This window comes from Schistocerca piceifrons, chromosome 8, assembly GCF_021461385.2.
Source record: "Schistocerca piceifrons isolate TAMUIC-IGC-003096 chromosome 8, iqSchPice1.1, whole genome shotgun sequence".
Lineage (NCBI taxonomy): Eukaryota > Metazoa > Arthropoda > Insecta > Orthoptera > Acrididae > Schistocerca > Schistocerca piceifrons.
The window spans coordinates 488,113,032-488,131,571 of NC_060145.1; the positions used below are offsets into that span (position 1 = coordinate 488,113,032).

General features: G+C 38.0%; 1 non-coding gene across 1 annotated transcript; it reads left to right on the forward strand.

Annotated features, from left to right (window-relative positions):
* The first annotated feature begins 2,921 nt into the window (after nt 1–2,921).
* Nucleotides 2,922–2,996, forward strand: Trnas-gga. Its single transcript has one exon. It is a non-coding gene; the product is annotated as a tRNA-Ser (tRNA).
* The last annotated feature ends 15,544 nt before the right edge of the window (nt 2,997–18,540 follow it).

The window sequence follows — 18,540 nt, forward strand, 5'->3', positions numbered from 1 at the left end:
GGAACCTGAAGATGGCATATTGTATTGCTGAAATTGGTAGTGAAAATACAATAAAATAACTTCTCAATTTGCTCAGCGTTTTGGGAGATTTCTTTGTTACATGAAAAAGTTTCTGTACAAGTCTTTCACTCCCTATATCTTTCCCCTGCTTGCTTCAGAATTTCAAACAGGTTATTCTAGTCAACATTGTAAAGACTTTCTCTAGGTATACAAATGATATAAATGTAGGTTTTCCTTTCCTTAATGTATCTTCTACAAGAAGTCATGAGGTCAGTATTGCCTCACATATTCCAACATTTCTCTAGAATTCAAACTGATCTTCCCTGAAGTCAGTTCCTACCAGTTTTTCATTTCTTCTATAAAGTATTTGTTTTAGTATTTTGCAACCATGACTTATTAAACTTCTGGTGATTTTCAAACTTATCAGTACATGTTTTCTTTGTAACTGGAATTATTACATTCTTTTTGAAATTTGGTGGTATTTTGCCTGTTTCATGCATCTACATACCAGATGGAAGAGTTTCGACATGGTTGGCTCTCCCAAGGCTATTACTAGTTCTGACAAAGTCTTCTACCCCCAGGGCCTTGTTTCAATGTGAATCTTCAGTGCTCTGTCAAATTCTTCTTGCACTATCATATCTCTGATCTCATCTTTGTCTGTGTCCCCTTTCATTTCTATAATATTGCCCTCAAGGTTATCTCCCATGTATGGGCCCTTTTCATACTTCTTACATCTTCCACTAGTTTACTTAGTAGGGTTTTCCGTGTGAGTCCTTGATATTCATACAGCTGTGTCTTGTTTTCCCCAAATGCCTCTTTAATTTTCCTGTTGGCAGTATATTATCTTTTCCCTAGTGCAATATGCTGCTAAATCCTTATATTTGTCCTCTAGCCATTCCTGCTTATGAATTTTGCACTGCCTGTCAACCTCATTGTTGAGACCTTTGTATTCCCTTTTGCCTGCTTCATTTGCTACATTTTTGTATTTTCTCTTTTCATCAATTACATTTTGATATCCTGTGTTATCCAATGATTTCGACTAGCACTTGTCTTTTGATCAAATTAAGCTTCTACTGTCTTCACTATTTCTTCTCTCATAGCTACACATTTATCTTCTACTGTGTTCCTTTCCACTGGTCCAAGTCAACCATTGTGTAATGTTCCCTCTGGAACTCTAAACAACTTCTGCTTCTTTCAAATTATCCACATCCCATTTCCTTAATTTCCTATCTTTTTGCAGTTTCTTCATTTTTAATCTATAGTTCATAATGAATGAATTGTGATCAGATTCCACAATTGCCCTGGGAAATGTCTTGCAGTTTAAAATCTGGTTCCAGACTTGCCCTCTAACCCCAGTGCTGATTTTTCTGTTATAGATCACGCTTCTAAATTGTCATACATTTTTGCTCCCAATTTTAACCCAGCATGCATTGGGAAATGTGCTTCAAAGAGAAAAGGTTACACTCATATAGTGTAGGTCATGGAAGTTGTTATTTAATCATAGAAATCTACGTAACTAAAAATATTTTACTCACTAATGAACAGGCAGCAAATGTACAATGTGTTGTAATAAATAAGATTACTTGTTAAAAACTGAGTATTTATCACTGTGGGTTGTCTTGTCATTTGTAGCAAAAGATAAAATTGGCAAGAGATTTCCTCCACACTGCAACCTCTTGATATTCATTTAGTCATACAAATTTCTATATATTACAGTAGTAGTGTTTGGCTTTATTTTCTATGTTTAGCTGTGTGTTGTGCTGACAGAGCTAGTGAAGAAAAATATTTATTGTCGGCACAAGACATCACAGTTGAGGAGACTGATAACCAAGGAAAAATGTCAGCGAAGGATGCAAACTTGTTATGGTGTCAGATGGAGACTGCCAGCTATCACATTTTAAATATGATGAATTTCATGAGGCCATGATGTGATTGCCTCACATTTAATGACATTATTCACAAACATCATCCTGACATGATACAGCTTGAAAAACTCTCAAAGTCTTGTGCTATGTACAATCTCAACAATGTGTTTAATATTGCAGAGAACAAGTCTGGTCTCAGCAAGTTGTTGGATGGTTAGGTTGAGAAATATTCATTTTTATTTTGTATGTATATAGTTCTCGTGGAGAATCTCCTAACAGTCTGTTTGTAAAATGGGACTAGTTAATATACAGTACCAGACTGTAAGAAATGGATTGTGCAGAAAATCACATCTGTGTAACATTGTCTGTTTTAGATATTGGAAACTCTAGGTTGGAATATCAACAATATCAGAAAAAGGATAGATTTCTATTCATCATAAAGGCGACCTGCAGTGTTGCAGCCAGGCACAATGAAAAGACTGTTACATATTAAAGCTTTTTGTGACGCCTCCTTCTTCAGCAAAGAAAACACACACACACACACACACACACACACACACACACACACACACACACACACACACACACACACACACACACAGATATATTCACATGAGCAAGCAAACCTGATGTACAGGTTAATATTGAAACTTCCTGGCATATTAAAACTGTGTGCCCAACCGAGACTCGAACTCGGGACCTTTGCCTTTCGCGGGCAAGTGCTCTACCAACTGAGCTACCGAAGTATGACTCATGCCCGGTTATCACAGCTTTACTTCTGCCAGTATCTCATCTCCTACCTTCCAAACTTTACAGAAGCTCTCCTGAGAACCTTGCAGAACTGCCAGGAAGTTTCATATCAGTGCACAATCCACTGCAGAGTGAAAATCTCATTCTGGAAACATCCCCTAGGCTGTAGCTAAGCCATGTCCCCACAGTATTCTTTCTTTCAGGAGTGCTAGTTCTGCAAGATTTGCAGGAGAGCTTCTGTAAAGTTTGGAAGGTAGGAGACGAGATACTGGCAGAAGTAAAGCTGTGAGGACCAGGCGTGAGTCATGCTTCGGTAGCTCAGTTGGTAGAGCACTTGCCCGGGAAAGGCAAAGGTCCCGAGTTCGAGTCTCGGTCGGGCACACAGTTTTAATCTGGCAGGAAGTTTCATATCAGCACACACTCCACTGCAGAGTGAAAATCTCATTCTGGAAACATCCCCTAGGCTGTGGCTATGCCATGTCTCCACAGTATTCTTTCTTTCAGGAGTGCTAGTTCTGCAAGGTTCGCAGGAGAGCTTCTGTAAAGTTTGGAAGGTAGGAGACAAGATACTGGCATAAGTAGGGCTGTGAGGAGCGGGCGTGAGTCGTGCTTCGGTAACTCAGTTGGTAGAGCACTTGCCCGTGAAAGGCAAAGGTCCTGAGTTCGAGTCTCGGTCAGCACACAGTTTTAATCTGCCAGGAAGTTTCATATCAGCGCACACTCCGCTGCAGAGTGAAAATCTCATTCTGGAGGTTAATATTATCTTAGCTGTTTTTCTAAAAGAATTTCGTACGATTTTTGTTCTTGACATGGTATATTTCAGGCTAAAATGTATAAAAAGAGATTAATTTATTTTTGTTGTTACAATCTATATGTACTAGCTCTGTATGTACAGTTAAATTATTTTTCTTTCAGAAACATTTGAAATTACGAAATATCTGGCATACAAAAAATTCCTATTAATAATTGCACAATCTGACGCAAACTATTGAATTTATTTCCAGGTTCATTTATAAAATAATTGTATACATTTGTCTAGAAAGTTTGTAAACTCTTTGGAATGTTGTTAGTACCACAGAATGAGCTAATAGTGGGTATGCCTCTGATGTCATTGGACATGTTTTTAATTTTGGCAATAACAATGTAATTTTTTATTTAAAAGTGGAGATGATAAATATGGTGTGTTGTAGATAAATGTGAAAAAATGAAAATCGAGATAAAAACAGGCAATTCTGCATAGTGTTATCACCTGCCACGCAGGGGGCAGGGGTTCGATTCCCAGCAGGGGAGTGGGTGTTGTGTGTCCTTCATCATCATTGACTCACAAGTCGCTGATGTGACATCACCTAAAAAGGACTTGCAATACAGCAGCCGAACTCCCCAAATGGGGCCTCCTGGCCGACAATGTCATACAGTCATTTTCAATTGGAACCATGAGAAACTAGGTCAAAAAATTTCAGCCTCAAGAATCAACCCCTGGACCTGAAGAACTGGAGCTAACTATGAGAAAAGCAGATAAGTAAAAATGTTATTTATAAATCCTACTCCTCTTGAAGCTTATTAAAAGAATCTATTATGAAATGAGTGAAAATCAACAGCTCATGTGAGGGAGGGTAATATTACAATGTATACAGTAGAACTATGGTGATGATTGGAAAGTAGAAGAAGGGGCACTAGCAGAAAAGGAGTTGTGTGGTTGTGTTGTGAGGTGTGACAGTTAATAAGAGTACTGCCTCAGAAAAGCAAATTCTAATGTACAAGGAAGTTTCAGGTGCAAAATTCCTAGCTTTTGAACTGCAGGGTGGCTGCTTCTGAAAGAAGTTTTTAAAGACTGTCTCATTGTGGAAAGATTGATTTTGAGGTTGAAAAATAGTTTGGAGAATCCATTCCTGATACTGTGCAACCCTCACATTACTGTTGATAGAAATGAGAGGTGTCAGACATTTGTATGTCATTCTGGTCAACACAACTCTCCTCCCTGCTGAACCTGTGGACTGCAGGCCTGAGATGTGCATCAGTCCCTGTCTATCTCCACATTTTTGATGATCATCAGGTGTCAGTCAAATAGTGCATTCATCAGAAAAGATGACCCGCCACTACTGACCCAGGTCAATTCTGTGTGGTTCCTTCCCATGTTCTTCAAGCACCTCTATGCTGGAGATTTTGTACTGTTGTTCTAATACAGGCTGGCAAAATAAAAGTGGTCTGGAAAACATTTGTAGAACTGATGCAGACTTGACCCTTGTTAATGAGGAGGAGTACTGTCCGTCACAGGAAATATGAGAAAAACTGAGTTAGATGCACCAATTGTTTGCTGTCATATGTCCACCGACTGCCTTGCTCTGTCCCAAGTACTTTACTCTGTCACTGTAACAGAGTGAGTGACAGGAGCAGATGTATTTACTGACCAGTTGATTACAATGCTCTCCTGTGAATCCTGTCTCTTCTGCAGAAAGTACAGGATCTGTCATTACTCATCCATTTGACTGGGAGTGGTGTGTCAATGATGGACCTAGGCGTCCTGTACAGGGGGGGATGGGGACCAGGGAGGACTCATGAAGTTTTACCAATCCCCCTAATGAACAATTTTGAGGTGCTCACTTTCGCTAAAACTAAAACTGAACCAGTGGGACTCACTTTACTTGTTTTGGGGAAACTTGTTTTGTCCAGTGTCAAGAGGAGGCAAATGCAAAGCAGTTCTGGTCTGTTAATGGCCAGCACTTCAAACGTACACCAAATGATGGTACCCTTTTGGAAACTGGCAGCAAGGGACAGGAAAGGACACAAAGTGCACTCTCTGTATGCATGAGGGCCTCATTCAGCTTGCTGAAGAGGCTATTCCAGCAGCCATTGAGGGAACAGGTTACAACCAAAACTGCAGATGTTGGTGCATGTTGGAATGGATGAAGTTTCTTGTAGGCTCTGAGGACATACTTGAATCATTTCAGTGACTGACAGAGAATGTTGTGAAGCCCAGCCTTGCACATGAAGTTTCAATGAAGCTCACCATTTTCAGCATTTTCCCCAGAACTGATTGTGGCCCTTTGATTCTGAGTTTAGTGGGATGGAACCAAGGACTTTGAAGGTTCTGTGACAAGCTAGGGTGACTTCTTGGACTTGCACTATAGGGTTGATAACTGTAGGGTCCTCTTTAAATGTGTCAGGTGTGTACTACACATCAGAAACTGCTACTCAGGTAGCTGACTATGTGCAAGGAGCATATAAGGTTTTTTTTTTTAAGATTAGGTGACTCCCCATCCAATCCAGCTGAAGGAAGCCAAGCAGAATTAGTGTAAGATTGAAATAAGTGCCTCCCACTGGTGGGAGAATTAAAATCCTCATGGTAAACTGATAAAGCATTTGCAACAAAATGCCAGAGTGTGAAGTACTCATGAATAGCAATGGAACTCACATAAAACTAGGTACAGAGGGCTGATTGGAACCTAAAAATGATAGCAGAGAGTTTTTCAGGGAGAATTTATGTATATATAGAAAGGATAGGCTAATGGGAAATGGAGGTGGTGTATTTTTTGCAGTAGACAAGAAACTCAAATCCACTGAGATAGAAATTGAAGTTGCATGTGAGATTGTTTGGGCAAGACTCAGTATCAGGGGTGGGTATAAAATGGTAATTGGATCCTCCTATTGCTCACCAGACTTATCTCCTGGTGTAACCAAAAACTTTAGAGAAAACTTCAGTTCACTTATGCCTAAGTTCCCCAATCAGGCTGTAATCATTGGTGGAGACTTTAATCATCCAACAATTAATTGGTAAAATTACATTTTTTTTAGTGTTTGGCACACTAAGACATCCTGTGAAACATTACCACATTTCTTCTCTGAAAACTACCTAGAACAGGTAATTAGGAACTGACTCATGTTGGGTAGCAACAAATAGACCTGTCATCTTTGAAGATGTCCACAATGAAACTGATATCAGTGACCATGTTGCAGTTGTGCCAACAGTGATTGCCAAATTACTAAGCACAACTAAAACAAGCAGATATATATATACTATGGTTCAAGTTTAAAAGAATAGCGGACCATGCACTGGATAGATAAATATCCTGTAGAACAGTTCATAATGGGAGGGTACCTCCATGGTGTACAGACACCATAAAGAAACTTCTGAAGAATCAGACTACTGCATAATAGGTATTAAACAAAGTATAGGACTATAGATAGAGAGATGCTGAATGAAACACATTTGGCAGTCCAGAGAGTAATGGATGATGTCTTCAATGACAACCATAGCTGAATATTATCAAATGATATTTCAAAAAACCCAAATAAATTCTGGTCATATGTGAAGGCTGATAGTGTTCAGTAGTCTAGCATATGAGACAAGAAATGAAATCGAGGGTAGCAAAGGAAAAGCTGAAATGCTTAACTCCATTTACAATTGTTCCTTCACAAATGAAAACTTAGGAGTTTTGCCACAGTTAAATCGTTGTACCACTGAGAATATAAATGAAACTAGTATTAGTATCCATTGTGTTGACAAACAGCTGAAATTGTTTAAATGGAACACAATACCAACCAGCATGGATTCAAAACATCAATTATGTGAAACCCAGCTCGCACTATTCTCGTGACATACTGAAAACTTTGGGTCAATAGAGTCAGGTAGATCCAATATTTCTTGATTTCCAAGAAGCATTTGACTCAGTAGCACACCAATGCTTATTGTAAAAAGTGTGATCATATAGGGTATTGAGTGAAATTTGTGACTGGATTGAGGATTTTTTGATAAGGAGGATGCAGGCACCATGTTACCTTGGATAGGGAATCATCATCAGATGTGGAAGTAACTTCAACTGTGCCTCAGGGAAATGTGTTGGCACCCTTGCTGTTCATGTTGTATATTAATGACCTTGCAGACAATACTGATAGTAACCCCAGACTTTTTGTAAATGACAGAGTTATCTATAATGAAGTACAGTCTGAAAGAAGCTGCATAAATATTCAGACCAATCCTGATACGATTTCAAAGTCATGCAGAGATCGGCATCTTGCTTCAATTGTTCAGAAATGTAAAACTGTGCAGTGCACAAAATGAAAAAAAAAAAGAATAAAAAGTTGTATCCTGTGTCTATAATATTAGGGAGTCAGTGTTAGAATCAGCCAACTCATACAAATACCCGGGTGTAAGACTTTGTAGCGATATGAAATGGAATGATCCCACAGGCTCAGTCATAGGTAAAGCAGGTAGATTTCAGTTTACTGGTAAGCTAATGGGGAAGTGCATTCAATCAGCAATGGAGATACTGAAGAAACTGAACTGGCAGATTTTTGAAGATAGATGTAAACTACCTTGAGAAAGTCTAGTAAAAAAATTTCAAGAGCCAGCTTTAAATGATGACTTTCAGAATATGCTACAATCCCATATGTGACACCTACAGAGGGGCCATGAGGACAATATTAGAATTATTATTGCATGCACATAGGCATTCAACCAGTCAAGCTTCCAGTATTCCATACATGAGTGGAACTGGAATAAACTTTAATAACTGGTACAGTGGAATGTACTCTCTGCCATGCACCTTATGGTTGTTTGCAGAATGTAGATATAGATGTAGATATGGACAACTAACAGGTCCTAAAGGTAGGAACAGTTTTTCTCATTTTCAGTATTTATGTTGGCAGTTCTTGAATGTCACCTGTAGGTTAAAACTTACTAGCCATTGTGCCTTCTTGTAATGTTATTGTTTTCTTGAATTGATTTGTCTTTTGATACAATTAATTATTAAAACTTCAGTAATAACACACTTTGCTCAACAGGCATTAGTATCTCACATCAACTTTCTTCAAATGTTTAATTTAATGGTAAGATCTTCTTCTTCTTCTTCTTCTTCTTCATCTTCACCTCCTCCTCCGCCTTATTTCAAATGGTAAAGTGTTGTTCCTGCAGCCACAACTTCCAGCCATGACTTTCAGGGCTGTTAAATTAGGCGAAAAGAAAAAGCTGATGAATCATTAAAGGATGGCTTATATATTCACCATAAATTTCTTATTAATTCCAGACACTCTTGCTACTTACATAAATGACTCGGAGTAAAGTGTGAACTACAGATGAACATGTCTTATTATCGGCAATGGTGTGTTTGTGATGAGATGTGATTCACTAAATTGACAAAATAAGAGTCATCAAATGATGAATGGTGTATTTGTCTTTTGGATTCACAGCTGTTGTATGTTTTCCATGTTTGCAGTTAAAATTATTAGATATAGGTTCCGCCTTTTATGCAAAATACTGCTTTTTTTCTCTTGTTAGCCAAACATGTTTTGTTACGTCTTTGCCATCATCATTGGGTTTTGTGTATTGAACAATTGTAAGAAGTGAAATATTTTGGGCTGTAGCTGATCTAACAAATGAGGCCTAAAAACAGTTTTTGTTCATTTTTGATCTTACCCTTATTTTACCTTATATGGTTTTGAAGGACCGTCTGTATGGTGGCCTGCACTGATAGTTTGTTCTCTGTAAACCAAATGATGTAAATGAGAATTTCATTAGCGAGTTAACATGTCCCTTGATTTTTAAAATTGTGATTTTGGTGTGGCAAGATGTTTGTAATTATATTTGTTATTACTCGCAAAAATGTGCTTTTGGTGTGACAAAATATTTGCAGTTATGTTTGTTATTACTCACAAATATAATTTCAAACATTTTTCCACACCAAAATCACGTTTTTAAAAATCAAGGGATGTGTTAACTCACTGAGAAAATTCACATTTATATCTTTTGGTTTGCAGATGACAAGCTTTGACCGCAGGACACCATACAGATGATCCTGTAAATCCATATAAGGTAAAATAAGGGTAAGAACAAAAATGAACAAATACTGTTTTTAGGCGTCATTTTGTTAGATCAACTACAAACTAAAATATATTCACTACTTACAGTTGTTCAATAAACAAAACCCACTGATCATGACACAGGAGCGGAAACAAGTTTGCATAAAAAGAGAAGAAAACAGTGTTTTGCATAAAAAATAAAACCTACATCCAATGATGTTTTGTTATACTGAAGCTATGTTATGATGCAGATGATGTTTGTTATAGTAAAGACATACAACTCAGCAATGGGGCAGATTATATTTAGGCTGTTAGGCTAATACTCATTCATGTAGTGTTATTTCCGACTAGTCTCTTACATGCAATCTGACAGCATTGGACTTAAGGAGCAAAACTTGCAGAATAAAAGAAAAACTAGTGATAAGATTTCCTCTCAAATTTATTGACAATCAGAAATGTGTTTCACTCTTTTAATAACTTTTCATCCATCAACTGATGTCAATTACATAAGTTTTAGAGGCATAAGCTGTAGTTTTTAGGTTTGTGGATAAAGACGCCTTGAGGTGCTGCTGTTCACGTTGCAGTTACAAATGCAGGCTAACAGTCAGAAGCCCCACATGAGTTGACACGGTCACATCATATCTGATATGTCGTGGTATGGGAAAACTTAACCAAAATGTAAGGTAAGCAGAGCTCAAAGGCTGCAGGGAGTGAAAGCGTAGACCCAAATGGGGTTACAGTTTCAACACAATTTAATTTTATTAAACATTAAAAAACTCTTAATAAAAATTTTTTAACTCCAGGTCTGAAGGGCTGCTGAACATTCACAACTGTAATGTCAGAATGATAACCTTAAGATTCAACATTAGGAGCTAATCATGGTCTGAAGGACCCAACATTTTTGATTAATAATTGACCAATACAATAAGTTACTGTAAGGAATGACTTTAATCATTCGGCCAGAAGGGCCAATCAAATACAACCACAAATGCTGTTTTGATAATGCTGCAAGAATGCGAAACCAACAGTTAATTTACTTTGTCCAAAGGAGCAGTAAAGAGCAAAAGACAAATTCATATACCAAAGGTTTTTTTTATGAAACAAGCTAACAGGACAAAATTAATAACCAAAAAGGGGTAGTGACATCGCCACTCAGCCTGGAGGGCCTGAATATCAGAAGTAATAAATATTTGAGAATGGTTGAAGTTAGTGAGTTAGCACTTAAAACCAGCCCGTGCTCCTCACCACTAGGAAAAATTTACAATCAGCTGTGCTAGGACTGCCTGCTTTAGCAATATGGCACAGACCAGCAGAACAACTAAAAACTTCACCAACATGGCGAATTGTCCACATATGGTATGATTGCAACTCTCTATAACACATAAAATAAAAATTACTAAACATTGAAACACATGGTTCAAAATATAACGCCTGTCTAGGCAGGAACTGTTAATGACGCCCACTGGCCTTTGTAAATCTTCAACTTAGAAAATGTGACGGCCAGTACTAAATAATAATACTGCTCAACAAATTGTAAAATACAAGATCGTTATCGCACTTGTGTCAGAATAAATTTTCAATGACAGATAACATTTTAGGTTCAGTTATTAAGGCACAGAGAGTTAACACCCTTTTCTAGTGATAGTTACACTTGACAATATAACAGCAGATCACTGAATTGGGATTTTGGGCAGGCCTGAGCCTACTAAAATTGTGAAACACCATGGCACACGACCTTAGAGCAAAACACTCCCGACGACATGGGCAGAAATTAAGTGAGACACATCAAGCCAAGAAATTCTCACCGTTAGTCCAGAAAGCAGCAACAGGTTGCAACCAGCACCAACTCGATTTATGTCAATTGCCCCAGTTTCACCATAGCAACGTGGACACACCGGGTCAACAGTGGCCACGCCAAGCTTCCTTATCACACAGCCCGTCCAGAACGACTGCCGTCCCAAGTACACACGCTCGTAGCAATAATGTGCATTCACAGGATGTTATACCACCTTTCCCTCAACATTGCGCTGCCACACAACCGGAAACTAAAACTTCCCATCTCACTCCGGCAGCAGCACTCGATACTCTTGTCATCAGCAGGTCTCTCCACAGAACGCAGCGCCCTCCGAAATTTAAAAGCAAATGGACCAATCGCAGCAGAGCAAAGCCAAGGCTCCAGAAGACAACACACCACACCTAGGCAAAGATGAAGATGATACGGTTCAATATCCAGCATAAACAAGACAGAAGAGCTGCTGGAGAAATCAGAACACAAGTGAGAGTTTGTCCTCTGGAAGGAGGTATGTGCATGCAAAACATGGTCAGCTTATGTGTCAACAAGAAATAAATTCTATAACAAGCTTCATACCAAACATGTCATGAGAACTCAACATGAATCTTTCAAGCCTAATATTAAGTACATCTGCAAAAATAAAAACTAGTGCCTCATCTCATCTAATTTAAATTTAAGTTAATTTAAGAACTTTTGAGCTAAATTTGAACTTACTTCTTGAAGAAAATGACTATTGTTAAGAATAATTGTCATTTTTGTTGCAAATTATCCATTTGGGAAACACTGCATTAAAAATGTACTATAGAAACATACCAGAGATTCTGATAAAAGTGGACATTGAAAAGGGTTCCTCTTAATGAAAAGTTTTATAGATGATGATATAGATAACTCTCCAGTAGTCATATTTTTTTGCACAATGAGTTACTATGTGTGGATAATATGTATTCCTACCTTATTTGTAGGAATTGAACTGATTTGTTTATACAGTCAATAATAACAATTTGACATCACTATGCGGCAGTTGATTGCATTACGCTCAGTGTGACACCACTGGTGAATTGCAATATATGCTGATTTTTGGAAATATGTTTTGTATGCACATCTCCATGAGACTTTTTGACAATGTTGAAAACACATTTTTAAGTTAACAGATTCAGTTACAAAGTGATTATGTGAGAAATGTTGCTTTTGTAGAAACAGCATCTCATATCCCAGGACAACTTTGCATTCAACCTGGCCACAGTGAAGGGGGCAGCCAAGAAACATGAGGGTATCAACGTATTTAAATGTGACCAGGCCATCATGGCTGTACTGTAGTAACCCACAGCTGAAAACTACCATGACTTTGACGGAATCAGTGCCAGGTAATGAACAATGAAATACTAAAACTGTTTCACTTTGACAAAATAAGGATAGGGGACGACTATATTTGAATGAATGTATGCTGCACAGGGACTATGACAAATCTATGGCACAGGGACATTGAACAACAGATTGTATTGGGAGTATGTTTACTAACATTTTACTGAGGAGTAGTGTAGCCACTCCCTTCCTGCTGACTTCCTTAAGGTAATAATGAGGAAGAAAGCCAACAGCAAGCCATGAGCAAATTGTAGTTAGAATTTTAAACATGGCTGCTCAGTTCAGTGACCATTTATAAATTAAAGTTGAACTAAATTGCCCTTGGTCACAATTTTTAATCTTTTTTTTTACTCAAAATTGTGATTGGGGGCTTATTTAGTTCAACTTTAAATTGTAGTTAATAGTAGCTCGTTTTTAGTTCAAGAGCAGGACAGTAGTTTCTCTCTGACTGTTTCCTATGCCACTTTCTCAACCACTTGCTGGGACTTGTAGCCTTATCTGATGCCATACTCTTATTTAGTAGAACTGTTATATTGTATCTTCTTCGACCAGTGTCTGATGCACGGATAGCATTTATTTAGTAGATATTATTGTCACTTTACAAAAATTCAGTTTTTCTTATTTACCTTCCTTTAGTCAGGAAACTGCACTTAATTACAAAGATTGAAATTACATGGGTCTAGCATTTCCCAATAAGAGTTCTTGTTACCACATTGGCTGTTTCGAAATGTCTGGTTCTCGTCTTAAGCTTTTCTATTCTTCTTACTTTGGACAGAGAAGTGTGTTGATGGTTTCACTGGTACAGTCTGTAGATTTGATATTAACTACAATTTGTAACCAATAGTGTGATATAATATGTTTAGAATTTCCTGGTCTGTTTGTCACAATTTTCATGTAACAAAATTTTATTAACACTATATTGCTTCTCTGTGTTTGTTAAGGTCAGAGCTCATGTTCATTGAGAATTAATGACTCCAGAGTGAAACAAAGAACACAGATTTCCTGTATTTATTTATTTTTTACATAATGGTATGGATTTTGCAGGCATGTTTTGATTTCGGAAATAGTATTCAAGGATAGCACAGTTGCTAGTCATTAAGTAATGAGAGTTTGAGCTTGTTAACAGGAAAGACAATGTCCTTCACCTGTGAAATTATCTACTAGAGATTCTCAGAGCTTGCTGTCTTCACTTGTAGCATTCTCTCCAGGTGCAGAAAAACTTCCAGGAAGCACTGTGTATGCTGGACTGTATGGAAGAATTGTAGGTGCATAATCAAGCATAGGAAATAGTGATTTTTTGTGTCCTGTGGATGGAAACTAGCTGCCAATGCTTCTGCTGTTGTGTGCTTACCAGTGGGAAAGGACTGAATATGTTTAATGACAGTTACCAGGAAACTGAAACTTCAATTCAGTAGCAACAGAAATACTGGTCAGCAGCAGTGAGAGATGTGAACTTGTTAACTAAAAAAACTTGGTTTTTTTGTATGATGGAACAATCTAAGCGTTGAATGAAATGAGAGTTTATAAGAGAATAATCCAGATCTCCATGTTAATGGAATACATAGCAGACAAGCTGGAGAAGGAAATCAACAAATGCCAATGATTGTGGCTTCTCAATTTTCCTGGGATTTTGTTCTTCTTTGTCCCGATATTCTAGGTTCCACCCTTATGCCTGAGTCTTTGGTTGCTTTGCTAATTCTCAACTGCTCCACACCTTTTATGTCTCCTACCAGTCAAAGGAGCTGTTTAGTAAACAGTTGCTTAATTGTTGTCTGTTTAATCACTGGCTGTGTTTATTTAAGTACACACATTCATGTGCCAGAACATAATTTCACAGAACAAGAAATCCAAAACAGTAGCTGTAAAGTAGTCATTGGCCTCTTGCATCTAGAAGCTGGTGCACTGTATTAGATTAGATTTACTTTCATTTCAATTGATCCATATTGAGGAGGTCCTCCAGGATGTAGAACATGTTAATTACTGCAATTTGTTATAAGTCATTATAATTTCTAGGATAATGCAATAATGTCCTATTATTGAAGGTGGTAAGGGTAAAATACAGGGAGCAAAAGGCTATTTACAATTTGTGCAGAAACCAGATAGCAGTTATAAGAGTTGAGGGGCATGAAAGGGAAGCAGTGTTTGGGAAGGGAGTGAGACAGGGTTGTTGCCTATCCCCGATGTCATTCAATCTGTATATTGAGCAAGCAGTAAAGGAAACAAAAGAAAAATTTGGAGTAGGTATTTAAATCCAACCAGAAGAAATAAAAACTTTGAGGTTTGCCGACCACATTGTAATTCTGTCAGAGACAGCAAAGGACTTGGAAGAGCAGTTGAACAGAATAGACACTGTCTTGAAAGGAGGATATAAAATGAACATCAACAAAAGCAAAACGAGGATAATGGAATGTAGTCGAATTTAGTCAGGTGATGCTGAGGGAATTAGATTAGGAAATGAGACACTTAAAGTAGTAAAGGAGTTTTGCTATTTGGGGAGCAAAATAACTGATGATGGTCGAAGTAGAGAGGATACAAAATGTAGACTGGCAATGGCAAGGAAAGCATTTCTGAAGAAGGGAAATTTGTTAACATCGAGTATAGATTTAAGTGTCTGGAAGTCGTTTCTGAAAGTATTTGTATGGAGTGTAGACATGTATGGAAGTGAAACATGGATGATAAATAGTTTGGACAAGAAGAGAATAGAAGCTTTCGAAATGTGGTGCTACAGAAGAATGCTGAAGATTAGATGCGTAGATCACATAACTAATGAGGAGGTATTGACTAGAATTGGGGAGAAGAGAAGTTTGTGGCACAACTTGACTAGAAGAAAGTAGCAATTGGTAGGACATGTTCTCAGGCATCAAGGGATCACCAATTTAGTATTGGAGGGCAGCATGGAGGGTAAAAATCATGGAGGGAGACCAAGAGATGAATACACTAAGCAGATTCAGAAGGATGTAGGTTGCAGTAGGTACTGGGAGATGAAGAAGGTTGCACAGGATAGAGTAGCATGGAGAGCTGCATCAAACCAGTCTATGTACTGAAGACCACTGTGGTGTCATCGCCAGACACCACACTTGCTAGGTGGTAGCCTTTAAATCGGCCGCGGTCCATTAGTATACGTCGGACCCGCGTGTTGCCACTGCCAGTGATAGCAGACCGAGCGCCACCACACGGCAGGTCTAGAGAGACATACTGGCACTCACCCCAGTTGTACAGCAGACTTTGCTAGCGATGCTACACTGACAAAGACTCTCTCATTTGCCGAGAAGATAGTTAGCATAGCCTTCAGCTAAGTCAATTGCTACGACCTAGCGAGGCGCCATCACCAAGTTATATTGAGATGATAATACTGTATCAACAAGACCAATGTTCACCAATTGTGGATTAAAGTTAAGTATTCCAGTAGCTACGTACTTTTCTTTATAGCATTCATTACGTATCCTGTTTCAGACCTCACGCCAGCCTGCGTGAGTTTAAACGCGTGCCTTTCGGCTTCCTCTCATTGTGTCTAGGCTGTCTTGTCTAGACACAACAATCACAACAACAACATTGAACTCCATATTGAGATACTTCAATAGTTCTGTCTAAGAAAACACTTACGGTCAGTTTCAAACCATCTGCATATGGTCAGCTGCAATTGCACTCCCTGTAGAAGCAGAAAAGGTACCTCTGACTAAAATGGCTGAGTATTTGGTGTCCTGGTGTACACTGGTTTACAATATGTCTCTAAATTGTGTAATACTTTCAGTTTTATGTAAAATGTTATCATGGAATTCATATTGTAATAAGTAGTGATAAACCAGAATACCAGAACACAGGCTGTGGTTATCTAATATTACAATTTGTAGATTGTGACACTATTAGTGACTGAAAGGGAGTGACTTTTCCAGAAAAAGTTGAGGAACCATCCATTCATATCCCTTAAGCTTTTGACAGTACACTCTATTGTGTATTTCAGACTAAAAAAGAAAAGAAAGAAAAAAACCCTGAAATATGAGGATGGAAAATTGTTTAATTTTGAGAAGCTAATGAATTATTAAATGATTTATTTTCAGGATGATTTCAGTTTCTAATGTGCTGAGAGTCTCAAAACACTAGCCATCAGAGTTAAAAGAGATTATGTTTTGCCTAGAATAGTTTTTAACATAGCATATCAATGGGACATATCAGTATTATTTTGACACATATCTAGAAATTGTTTTCTCTCAGCTTCTTCTCATAGTTCACTTACCACATGGCATCTAATGCTAACATTGTCTAACCAAATCTTATCTTGCAGTTACATTACAGGTAATTTTGTCTCTAGAAGCAAGATTTCATATTTTGTGTGTGTGTGTGTGTGTGTGTGTGTGTGTGTGTGTGTGTGTGTGTGTGTGCGCGTGTGCGTGTGTGTGTGTGTGTGTGTGTGTGTGTGTGTGTGTGTGTCTGAGAGAGAGAGAGAGAGAGAGAGAGAGAGAGAGAGAGAGAGAGAGAGAACAATGATTTTCAAAAATGCACACGTATCTTGAGACTTTTCATGAGAGAGGGTAATGAAAGACACAAAGCTGAAGGACAGATGCCAAAGGGAAGGAGAAGTCACTCCATTCTTTGAGGCAAGAGATAGAAATTTGATAAAATCGTTCAAAGTTAAAACTGAACTAACAGCCTAGACTATAAATCTGTAATAAAACTAATAATGTGGTGTTAGTAATTAAAAAGTCAAGATAAAAATAGCTGGGAATGTGTTATATGGGAAGTATTTGCAAATATTATTCAGTGCTTTATGTATATATTATACAATGAATATGAGAATGAATTTAGAAATGATGGCCTGCACAGAGGCATATAAGCACTTATTATTCCCACACTTAACTTGTGAGTGAAATGACAGGAACCTGGTATGAGCAATGAAAAATACTCTGCATTATAGGGGGAGGTATTGACCGAAGAAGGAAAATCTTTCTAAGTAAAATGACTTTATTTTCTGTTTGTGGTATTCAATGTCTTTATTTATTCTGTGCTAAACAAATTAAAATCCACGATGGAATCTAACAATATTATGAGAAGGAAAGTTGCTACTCACCATATAGCGGAGATGCTGACTCGCAGATAGGCTCAACAAAAGGATTCTCACAATTAAAGCTTTCGGTCATGGGCTTTCATCAGCAACAGATAAACATATGCATGCACATACACACACACACACACACACACACACACACACACACACACACACACACACACATGCAAATGCAACTCACACACATGACTGCAGTCTCAGGCAACTGAAATCACCCTGAGTATGTGTGAGTAGTGTGTGTGTGTGTGTGTGTGTGTGTGTGTGTGTGTGTGTGTATCTACTGTTTACAGAGGACCATGGCTGAAAGCTTTAATTGTGAGAGTCTTTTTATTGTGCCTATCTGTGACAGCATCTCCGCTTTATGGTGAGTAGCAAGTTTCCTTCCCATAATATTGTTTTCTCTGAGTTAAAAAGAAGTGACTTGAAAGCTGACAATTTTTTAAAAAACTAATGTTTTAAGTATTTGAATTATGCCAGCATGTTTTTTAAATAAGTTGCAACTAATTTTAGAAAATTGTACCTGTCTCCCACTCCCTTTTCTTATTTTACAAGAGAGACTTCAGTACTATAACGTTTCAACTCTATCACTTATTTTACAGCTACACCTGCTATCATATAATTTCATATTACCTTATGGCTGTCAGTGATCCCCTACAGAAGCACTCTCTGGCAGATGGGGACATAAACATGCTCAGCAGGAGAGTGAAGGTGGTGGTGCAGCAGATGCAGCACTTCCTTGACCAGGAGACTAGTGAAGGCTACCAATTGTGTGACCCCAGCATCATCATCAAAAGACTGCAACACCTGGAGGTGAGTTCCATCTATGGGTTTCTAATCTACAGTAACAGACATGATACATCTGTTTAGTTTTGAATACGACAGACACAAGAGCGTCCAAGATAAGTATTCTTTTA